The 12,500-nt window shown below is 38.7% G+C and overlaps 1 pseudogene across 1 annotated transcript in view; it reads left to right on the forward strand.

The window, feature by feature from the left end:
* Positions 1-270, forward strand: part of LOC144956418 (glutamate--cysteine ligase catalytic subunit-like) — a 43,122-nt pseudogene extending 42,852 nt beyond the window's left edge. The window contains exon 12 of the transcript XR_013641947.1: positions 253-270. The product of XR_013641947.1 is annotated as a glutamate--cysteine ligase catalytic subunit-like (transcript). The remainder of the gene's footprint in view (positions 1-252) is intronic.
* Positions 271-12,500: the final 12,230 nt, after the last annotated feature.

The raw sequence follows: 12,500 nt of genomic DNA on the forward strand, positions 1-12,500 counted from the left end.
AAGATAGAAGGTGAAAAGAGTAAAGGTAGACCAAGAAAAACATATTTGAATAGTTTGAACAGCTGGGTGACAAAGAAAGAGAAGAGTAATATTAGTTTTCTAAGGTTATCTGATCCAAGAGACGAATGGCGTATCATGATCACCGATGTCTGGCACAGACTTGGTACTTGAAGAAGAAGAAGAAGAAGAAGAAGAAGCTGCTCTATTCTGCCACGACCTTTGGTTACACTCTCATCTATCATATCAAAACAGGATCCAGTCCCTTCCTAGGTTAGAATGTGAAGAGGGATTTCACCCTGACATCATTACATCAGCCCGCACGAGGCATGAAGTACCAGAGGGGTGAGCAGAAACGGCTTAAGAAAACTCCGTCTTTGCTTTGTACCCGAAACGTACCGAGTTCGATCACCCGCCGCTGCGCTGTGTGGCCTTGAGCAAGTCACCACCTCGTCCTAGCTCAATTTTCGGCACTGCATTGCGGCTGACGCCTGGGTTATTCCAGTCTTGGACAAGACCCTAGAGACAATTTTTTCCATTGGGATGAATACAGGGATTTTTAAAAGATAGGCCATTCGCAAAACCAAACAAACCAATTGGCTATCTTTAAGTGCTCAATGATGTCATGAAACAAAAACATGCAAATTCGTTCATTTATACTAATGAATTTGAATAATCTGACTAATATCCTATTGTCAAATATAAGTGGGACTTGAAATTATTTTTCTCATTCATTATTAATTCTATTGTGAAGTTCATGTGATTAGACAGCTATACGGGTCATTAATTATTGCTGTTATTATTATATTAATAGGCCATCCTGCGGGTATATATAGAAGCTGCTTTGTAAAATGCCCGGTTGTTTGGAAGCATTATCACTTTTTTAAAAATGAAAAAAAAATCTCCCCCTTAAACCACACAATACAACAACCACTACTACTACTACCACTACTACTACTACTACTACTACTACTACTACTACGCTGCTGCTGCGCTCTCACTACTACTACTACTACTACTACTACTACTACTACTACTACTACTACTACTACTACTACTACTACTAACTCTATACTACTACTACTACTACACTACTACTACTACACTACTACTACTACTACTACTCTACTACTACTACTACTTCTCCTACTATCTACTATCACTACAATACTACTACTACTACTACTACTACTACACTACTACCTACTCCTCTATCTACTATCCACAATTCACTACTACTACTACTACTACTACTACTACTACTACTACTACTAACTACTACTACTACTACTACTATTTACTACTACTACTACTACTACTACTACTACTACTACTACTACTCACTACTACTATTACTACTACTACTACTACTACTACTCCCATTTACTTTTACTTATACTACTAACTACTACTACTACTACTACTACTACTACTACTACTACTACTACTAACTACTACTACTACTACACTACTTACTACTACAACGATTACTACTACTACTACTACTACTACTACTACTACTACTACTACTACTACTATCTACTATACTACTACTACTACTACTACTACTAACTACTACTTACTACTACTACTACTACTACTACTACAACGATTACTACTACTACTACTACTACTACTACTACTACTACTACTACTACTACGAGGGGTTTGCAATAAAACGCCGATCCAATAAGCGGGTTGTATTACGTTATAGCATTGTGAGAATCCCCAGCGTTCAACTCATTCATCAGGATTGAGAGAAGGTATTCAACCAAAGCGGGTGAGTGGTGGGACGCAGTGTAAGGTGTGCCAGTTTGGCCTTTTCATGCCAACATTTTAAAGGAAAACCATTCAAAAACTCAATTACCATAATTATAACATTATCAATTTTAAATACGGATTTAATTTTAATTAAGGAACCAAATTAATATCCCCATTATATTTGGCTTGTTATATTTCAATACAAACTTTACCTGATTAAAAGAGAAAGACATATTCTATACTAGTAATTGGATTCAGTAGTCTGATGTCACGCCGTCAGCGAACGGCGGCCATCGTGATCTAAACAAAGAAAATCATTACTTTTTATTCTTCATGCTGGCTAGAACTTTTCATATATCTTGTGATCAGAATGTATAAAAGTCAAAACATGATCAAATTTATGTTTTTTTATCCTCTGGATACGCTTTTATGCTCGCAGGAGAAATATTACATAAGGGCGTCCGCCATTGTTCCGATCGTTTAGAGCCAGTGTTACTAAGTTACCATACGTCATTAGGAAGGAAGTTATTGCTGTTATTATTATATTAATAGGCCATCCTGCGGGTATATATAGAAGCTGCTTTGTAAAATGCCCGGTTGTTTGGAAGCATTATCACTTTTTTAAAAAATGAAAAAAAATCTCCCCCTTAAACCACACAATACAACAACCACTGTTGAAGAGTATTGTTGATTTCAAACAGGTAAAACAACAAGATAGATAAACGGTTCTAAATAAAGACCCTGATCACGTCATTGGATAAAAGTGACGAGTATTTATTTATCCTTATTAATTGAGCTTTTATATAGCGCAATGTTCACTAAAAGTGCTCAAAGCGCTTTACATGGGGTCCCTGACCAACAGCAACACATAACATGTAGAACGAGACATGACACCTGTTAGGCGATATTACAATTTTTTCGGACAGAGACAACGCTGTTGACAGCCAGGTACTCATTTTACACCTGATTACAGTGAGATAATGTGAGTAAAGAGCCTTTTCCAAAGACTCAGCTATGCGCTGAGTGAGGCTTGGAATCCTTGGAAAAGGCTCTTTACTCACATTCTCTCACCGTACTCAGGTGTAAAATGAGTACCTGGCCGTTAACCGCGTTGTGTTTGCCCGAATAATTGTAGTATCGCCTAATAGGCGGCATGTCCCGTCCTACATGTTAAATGTTGCTGTTGACCAGGGACCCCTTGTAAAGCGCTTTGAGCATATTTAGTGGATATTGCGCTATATAAAGCTCAATTTAAAAAAATAATTAAACCAACGCATAAAAGCGTCCATTGCAATAATGTTAATTCAAGCCCATGCCCGAGTCCAGTTTTGAGACCTGCACATAAGGGCACCGAGAATGAATGCAATGTTATTGTATTTCAAATTTTACGTACACATTACATTTATTTATATTATAAAGAAAACATGGTGTAAAAGAAATTTGGCATTCTTTCACACGATTTAGCATTTTTTAGCAAATACTATCTGTCAACTCTGAGGTCGTGACGATTAACGTGGTCGATGGGAGTAAAGCCAAGAATTGACTTTTCCGCCAACCTACCTCAACGAATCATGAATTGTTTTAGCAATACGTTCCTAGCACTGAACCACCATCCTCCGATAACTAGGCCTCCTCCACGAACACCTCTACCACCGCCACCACCGCTACTACAACTACCACCGCCACCACCTTCAAAACCATCCTACTACTACTACTACTACTACTACTACTACTACTACTACTACTACTACTACTACTACTACTACTACTACTACTACTACTACTACTACTACTACTACTACTACTACTACTACTACTACTACTACTACTACTACTACTACTACCACCACCACCACTATTACAACTACCGTTATCAATACCACCCCAACCACCACTTTCACAAACAACTCACCACCACCACCACCACCACCACCACAACCACCACCACCACCGCCACCACCGCCACCACAACCACCACCACCACAACCACCACCTCCACCACCACCACCACAACCACCACCACCACCATCACCACCACCACAACCACCACCACCACAACCACCACCGCCACCACCACCACCACCTTCACCACCATCACCACCACCACCACCACCACCACCACCACCACCACTATTACAACTACCGTTATCAATACCACCCCAACCACCACTTTCACAAACAACTCACCACCACCACCACCTCCACCACCACCATAGTTGAGGCCATGGAAAATGCTCTTTACTCACATTCTCTCACCGTACTCAGGTGCAAAATGAGTACCTGGCCGTTAACAGCGTTATATCTGTCCGAACAAAATGGTAATATCGCCTAACAGGCGTCATGTCCCGACCTATATGTTAAGTGTTGCGATTGGCCAGGCACCCCTTGTAAAGGCCAGTGAGCACGTTTAGTGGTCATTACGCTATATTATAAAAGCCCATTTTAAAAATTTAAATACCGTTTTATTCTCCTTTCTCAAATCTAGAAATTCTAACTTTTTTACTCTCTACAAATTCAATGTTATTGATTGGGTTCACAGAGGCGCCGGGTTCCACACTAAACACAGCACTGTCGTCCTCTAGAGTCCCATGGATTTTACCATTAGGCCAGAAAGCTGTACTTCAAAAATTGGTCAATTTAAATGGCCCCGATCATGGGAAAAACTCAAACCTGAGACTTTCATTTAAATCAATCGATGATATTATTTGAAGGGCGAGTTTTCTCTGACCAAATTTTGATATACGAGCCTTCCTGAATTGTAATACGGCACGTGACTGGTTAATAACGATCTGAGAGAAAAAAACAAAAACAAACAAAAAAATACAAAACAAAAAAAAGTAAAAACAACAACAAAAATAACAAACAAACACCATAATCAAATCTGAACTTCAAAAAAAAAAAACCCACACACAACGATATTGTTATTTCATAAACAGTATCATAAAAGCAACAACAACCACAACAACACCAGCATCACCATCACCACTACAAATACGTTACCACATACCACCACCACCACTAACAACAACAACAACCACAACAACACCAGCATCACCATCACCACTACAAATACGTTACCACATACCACCACCACCACCACCACTAACAACAACAACAACCACAACAACACCAGCATCACCATCACCACTACAAATACGTTACCACACACCACCACCACCACCACCACTAACAACAACAACAACCACAACAACACCAGCATCACCATCACCACTACAAATACGTTACCACATACCACCACCACCACCACCACTAACAACAACAACAACCACAACAACACCAGCATCACCCATCACCACTACAAATACGTTACCACACACCACCACCACCACCACTAACAACAACAACAACAACCACAATAACACCAGCATCACCATCACCACTACAAATACGTTACCACACACCACCACCACCACCACCACTAACAACAACAACAACCACAACAACACCAGCATCACCATCACCACTACAAATACGTTACCACACACCACCACCACCACCACTAACAACAACAACAACAACCACAATAACACCAGCATCACCATCACCACTACAAATACGTTACCACACACCACCACCACCACCACCACTAACAACAACAACAACCACAACAACACCAGCAATCACCATCACCACTACAAATACGTTACCACATACCACCACCACCACCACCACTAACAACAACAACAACCACAACAACACCAGCATCACCATCACCACTACAAATACGTTACCACACACCACCACCACCACCACTAACAACAACAACAACAACCACAATAACACCAGCATCACCATCACCACTACAAATACGTTACCACACACCACCACCACCACCACCACTAACAACAACAACAACCACAACAACACCAGCATCACCATCACCACTACAAATACGTTACCACACACCACCACCACCACCACTAACAACAACAACAACCACAATAACACCAGCATCACCATCACCACTACAAATACGTTACCACATACCACCACCACCACCACCACTAACAACAACAACAACCACAACAACACCAGCATCACCATCACCACTACAAATACGTTACCACACACCACCACCACCACCACCACTAACAACAACAACAACAACCACAATAACACCAGCATCACCATCACCACTACAAATACGTTACCACATACCACCACCACCACCACCACTAACAACAACAACAACAACCACAATAACACCAGCATCACCATCACCACTACAAATACGTTACCACATACCACCACCACCACCACCACTAACAACAACAACAACAACCACAATAACACCAGCATCACCATCACCACTACAAATACGTTACCACATACCACCACCACCACCACCACTAACAACAACAACAACAACCACAATAACACCAGCATCACCATCACCACTACAAATACGTTACCACATACCACCACCACCACCACCACTAACAACAACAACAACCACAACAACAAAACAACAATTTAACAGCAAAACTCTCTCTCTCTCTCTCTCTCTCTCTCTCTCTCTCTCTCTCTCTCTCTCTCTCTTCTCCCCTCTCTCTCCCCCCCCCCTCTCTCTCTCTCTCTCTCTCTCTCTCTCTCTCTCTTCTCTCTCTCTCTTCCCTATATATCTCTCTCTTCTTCTTTTCTCTCTCTCTCTCTCTCTCTCTCTCTCTCTCTCTCTCCCCCCCCCCCTCTCCCCCCCCCTCTCTCTCTCTCTCTCTCTCTCTCACACACACACACCCACACACACACACACCCACACACACACTCCTCACTCCCCCGAAAACCACCGCACGTGTCTATGGTAGGCTTGTCGGATGTTCCATACAAACAAAACGCAACCAGTATTTTAACAATAATACAGACAATAACATTATTATAAAATCGAATAGAATTTCAGAGGCGGCAGTCGCAGTTAGTTTACTTTTCGTAGCAGCAGTCACAGGAGTAGATAGCACATAGTAAGAGTAGTATAAGTAGTTATAGAATTAGCAGTTACTACTTGAAGCTATCGCGGTGTTTGAATTCGTAGTGTTGTGTTGTGTTTGTAATAGTACCTGTATTATTAGCTGCTCTTTTACACACTTATCGGACTATACACGAGACGAGAAGTAATTCCCATATAATATAACTTGGCTTTTTTCACGCAACGGGCTTCTTTAATCGGATCAACAACTATCGTCCCAGAAGAATTGCTAAGTCTTATTTGGCCCGCTGCTGTTGTCGTCGTTGTGACACTATTGTAGTTATTGCTATTATTCTCACTCTCTACCTGTGTGATATTTATTGGTAAGTTTTGACGCTTATTTCTTTCTTGTTTAATTTAATTTAAAAACAAAACAAAAGCAATTAGCTTTAACAATTTGGCTTAGCAGACCTGCAAATAGGTATACGTTTCTTTTTACAAAAATCAGTCCATAACAATTTGGGTTGTTAGACCTGTAAAAATGTATAAGTTTCTTTGAGAATATTTCCTTTACACCAATGAGTACATAAGAATTTGGATTGGTAGACCTGAAAAAATATATACGTTGGTTTGAGAGTTTTTCCATTACACCAATGAGTACATAACAATTTGGATTGGTAGACCTAAAAAAATGTATACGTTGGTTTGAGAGTAGCCTATTTCCATTACACCAATGAGCCCATAAAAACTCGAGTTGTCAGACCTGTAAATAAGTACCCATTCACTTTACTAAAGTAGGAGAGGGAGAAAGGAAGGGGAGAGGAGGGAAGGGGGGGGGGGTGGTATTGATATTGGTGGATATTGATCTCTTCAAGTGTTTTGTAAATTGATTTCAAAACAATAAATCACTTGTCAAACAACTTAGGGGTCCTGTTGTTTGATGTAACATGACAGTATGATAAACATGATGCTAATAATAGGAATGATGATGATGATGATGATGATGTTGGTGGTGGTGGTGGTTGTAATAATAATAATATTAATAATAATAATAACAATAATAATAATAATAATAATAATAATAATAATAATAATAATAATAATAATAATAATAATAATAATAATAATAACAACAATAATAATAATAATAATAATAATAATAATAATAATAATAATGATAATAATAATAATAATAATAATAAATAATAATAATAATAATAATAATAATAATAATAATAATAATATAAATAATAATAATAATAATAATAATAATAATAATAATAATAATAATAATAATATAATAATAATAATAATAATAATAATAATAATAATAATAATAATAATAATAATAACAACAATAATAAATAATAATAATAATAATAATAATAATAATAATAATAATAATAATAATAATAATAATAATAATAATAATAATAATAATAATAATAATAATAATAATCATGATAATAATAGAACTCATTTAAAAACATATGCATACTTCTGAACACATAATCTAACTTGACTACATACAATGAATAAATAAATACAGTGTGTCTATTTATAGAGCATTTTCACTCCTTTACTTTGCAATTGCGCTTCACGTATCCCCCCATATGGAACCATATGTCCAATTCATACAGTACCAGTCACCTGTGCAGGCGTACTTTTTGTGCTAAAACACTTCATACAGTACCAGTCACCTGTGCAGGCGTACTTTTTGTGCTAAAACCCTTCATACAGTACCAGTCACCTGTGCAGGCGTACTTTTTGTGCTAAAACCCTTCATACAGTACCAGTCACCTGTGCAGGCGTACTTTTTGTGCTAAAACACTTCATACAGTACCAGTCACCTGTGCAGGCGTACTTTTTGTGCTAAAACCCTTACAATGTCCGTCACAGCCTGTTGCTGCTGTGCGTTTAACCAAAATTCACAACAATCGGGCAATGTAAATGTTGCTGCTCGAAGCTCAAAGAAATGAATAACAGTGTGAAACTGAATGTAAGACTCAATCTAATACATTTAATATAAGAAAACAGATAAAATGGACGTTTTGGGTTTCCCCTTTATCAACGAAACCAGATGAATGAAGTACTACAGACGAAAAAGATAATGAGATAATTTGGTAACAACGCCATTACCACATTATCTCATTCGTCTGTAGTTTTTCATTCATCCTGTTTTGTTGATAAAGGGGAAAACCCGAAACGTCCATTTTATCTGTTTTCGTATATTAGATTGAAGGTTACATTCAATTTCACATTGTTATTTATTTCAATGATAGGGTAATGAATGAAATCAAAATTGTCACGAATATAAAGGTAGAGTCAGTTCTAAAATTGCACAATATTCTACGAGAATCTGTGTTTGGTTGGCTGAAACTTCCATCAGTACCGTGTCTGACCTCCACGGGCTTCAGGTTTGTTTGTTTTTTTAAATGAGCTTTTATATAGAACAATATCCACTAAACGTGCTCAAAGCGCTTTACAAAGGGCCCCTGGTCAACGGCAACATTTAACATTTAGGACGGGACATGAAGCCTGTTAGGTGATATTACATTTTTTTTTCCTGACAGAGACAGCGCTGTTAACGGCCAGGTACTCATTTTACACCTGAGTACGGGGAGAGAATGTGAGTAAAGAGCCTTCTCTAAGGACTCAACTATGCGCCGAGCGAGGCTCGAACACAGGACCTTCCGATCCGAAAGCGATTGTCATACCACTAGACCACATAGCCGTTTGACACCATCTGCGCAGGGATAAGGCAAGAGGCGAGTCTTTGAAGCGTTATCTGTGGTAAACTCGTCCATTCGTGGTTCAAGGAATTTTCCAGTTCATGAACTTTGTTGGAGAATTGGTCATGTAGAGCCGACGGGAGAGCTTATCCCACCAAAGATGCTTTATTGGCACTTATCCCAAAGATGCTCTATTGGAGCTTATCCCAAAGATGCTCTAATGGTGCTTATCCCAAAGATGCTCTATTGGCGCTTATCCCAAAGATGCTCTATTGGAGCTTATCCCAAAGATGCTCTATTGGCGCTTATCCCAAAGATGCTCTATTGGAGCTTATCCCAAAGATGCTCTATTGGAGCTCTCCCAAAGATGCTCTATTGGAGCTCATCCCAAAGATGCTCTATTGGAGCTCATCCCAAAGATGCTCTATTGGCGCTTATCCCACCAAATATGCTCTATTGGAACCCAAAGATGCTCTATTTGAGCTCATCCCACCAAATATGCTCTATTGGTGCCCAAAGATGCTCTATTGGAGCTCATCCCAAAGATGCTCTATTGGAGCTCTCCCAAAGATGCTCTATTGGAGCTCATCCCAAATATGCTCTATTGGCGCTTATCCCAAAGATGCTCTATTGGAGCTCATCCCACCAAATATGCTCTATTGGAGCCCAAAGATGCTCTATTAGAGCTTATCCCACCAAAGATGCTCTATTGGAGCTCATCCCAAAGATGCTCTATTAGAGCCATATCATGTGAAAGTGCCGGCCAGTCCATTGTTCCAACAACCTCTTCATCCCAAGTGTGAATGAATACGATCTCATTATGTGGCCTATATTGAACACTACTATCTAGACAACAAACTTTTGTTCAGCTCACAGAAACCGATCAAGCTGTACCAGCCACATTGAACACTACTATCTAGACAAGAAATTTTTGTTCAGCTCATAGAAACCGATCAAGCTGTACGTGCCACATTCCTTGTTTTGAGATTTTCCCGCCTCGAATGCACACTTTCCATTATTATAGTCCGTTCCAAGTACCGTGCGCACGGAATATCGCAAAATCCTCCAAATTTAGGAAATGTCATGCCGCGATGTTTTGAATGCGGGCTTATATTTTAAATGACAACACGAGTTTATTTTGAATACTGATAGTGATAGACCAAACAGTTTTCTCACAATGACGAATTCCTTTAATCTTTTCATCGTTCGCAATATAATATGACTCACATTTTAAAAATGTTTACAGTAATTGTGTATTGATTCTCTTTCTCGTAGGGGAAAATATTCACAACAACCTTGCATTCAGTGGCAAAGCTTAGCAAATAATTTTAGGTTGTTTCAAATAGTGTAACAAAAGATATATCATTTAGATTACTTAAAAATGTTTATACTTTATCTCTTCCTTGGTGGACAACGGCCATATAATATATTGGAGGACACCCGTTGGGTGCTTATACGTTTTTATACAAAGACTTTGATGTAAAAAAAAAAAAAGAAAACAGGCGGAAATTTTACGCCCGTCTTCGATAGAACGAGGAAGAACACTTTTCATAAACACGTAATCTCCGACCAACTGTTGAGTAAGACAGCTATAGATAGCATGCGCTTGGCTAGGAAGCTCATAACATTGCCATCCGGAAGTATAACAGACCAACACACAAAACTATATGTAACAATGAACTTTTATAGTCTGTTTAATACATTTTAGTGAGAAACACTCATAAACGCGGATGGCAAAATACAATTACAAGGATTGAGTGACGTCATCTATGAACTATCTATAGGATAACCTTTTAAAGGAAGCACAGTTTTCAAATACAAAATGTGCATAATTAAAATGACACAGTTATTAATTTGACCCCTCCACTCTGAGTTCCTAGTCCTGGCAATCTATTAATAGCATTGCTATTCGCCTCATGCCATGAAAAAGAATTCCGCACTTTGCCTCTCTGGAGAAATACATGCAAATTTTCCTTATTGTGACAAATTTGCATATTTAATCCATATTGTAGTTTTTGATGAATGTAGATATCACAACAGGCAGCTCTACGTCACTGACTGTCAACTATTAAAATGTAATAATTGTTTATGTCAAGTGTGTACAAAGTGTACAATTTCCTGTGTCATTTTGAACTCAGGATGGCAATGTTAGTGAGTAGTGCACATGAATATCGTGAAAAGTAAACCCTGAGACAAGCCTGTGGGGAGTTCAGTGATCGTAATCACTACAGAATTCACTGTGTATAGATAGAATGCGCTTGGCCAAGGAGTTCACAACATTGCCATCCGGAAGTATAACGGACCAACACACAAACTCTGTGTTTATAGTCTGGTTAATACAGTTTAGTGAGAACAAGTCACAAACGCGGATGGCAAAAACAATAACAAAGGCCTGAGTGACGTCATCTTCGAACTATCTATAATATTGTTAATGTAAACCCTCCAAAATTTCACTCACCCCAGACCATTCGTTTTTTTATATACCGTAAAGAATAAAAATCCCAAAGTATGGCACGGAAACCGATGCAAAATAAATTGGCTTAATGTCACTAATAATTCTAGTGTTCAAGCCAATTGGATACAATAGTCTGATGTCACGTCGCCCAGCAACGGCGGCCATTGTTCCGATAGTTTAGAACCAGTTACTAAGTTACCATGCGAGGGAAGTGACGTCATGACTGTTGAAGCGTATTATCATTAAAATCCACCAGAATGTTGTGGAGATATCCTCGTCAACGCGTGAGCACGGGTTGTGGAACAGACTATAAAAACAGGACTATAGATAGCATGCGCTTGGCCAGGGAGTTCACAACATTGCCACCCGGAAGTATAAAAGACCAACACACAAACAAAACTATGTGTAACCTTGAACGTTTATAGTCTGGATAATACAGTTTAGTGAGAACTACTCATAAACGCAGATAGCAAAAAGCAATAACAAATATAAGAGTGACGTCAACTTCATACTATCTATAGATAGAATTAAGTTGACGTCACTCAGGTCTTTGCTATTGTTTTTGCCATCCGCGTTTATGAGTAATTCTCACTTTACTGTATTATCCAGACTATAAACGTTCAAGGTTGCACTG

The sequence above is a fragment of the Berghia stephanieae genome, chromosome 11 (genome assembly GCF_034508935.2).
Source record: "Berghia stephanieae isolate SIO BIC M18660-M18661 chromosome 11, UCSD_Bste_1.3, whole genome shotgun sequence".
NCBI lineage: Eukaryota > Metazoa > Mollusca > Gastropoda > Nudibranchia > Aeolidiidae > Berghia > Berghia stephanieae.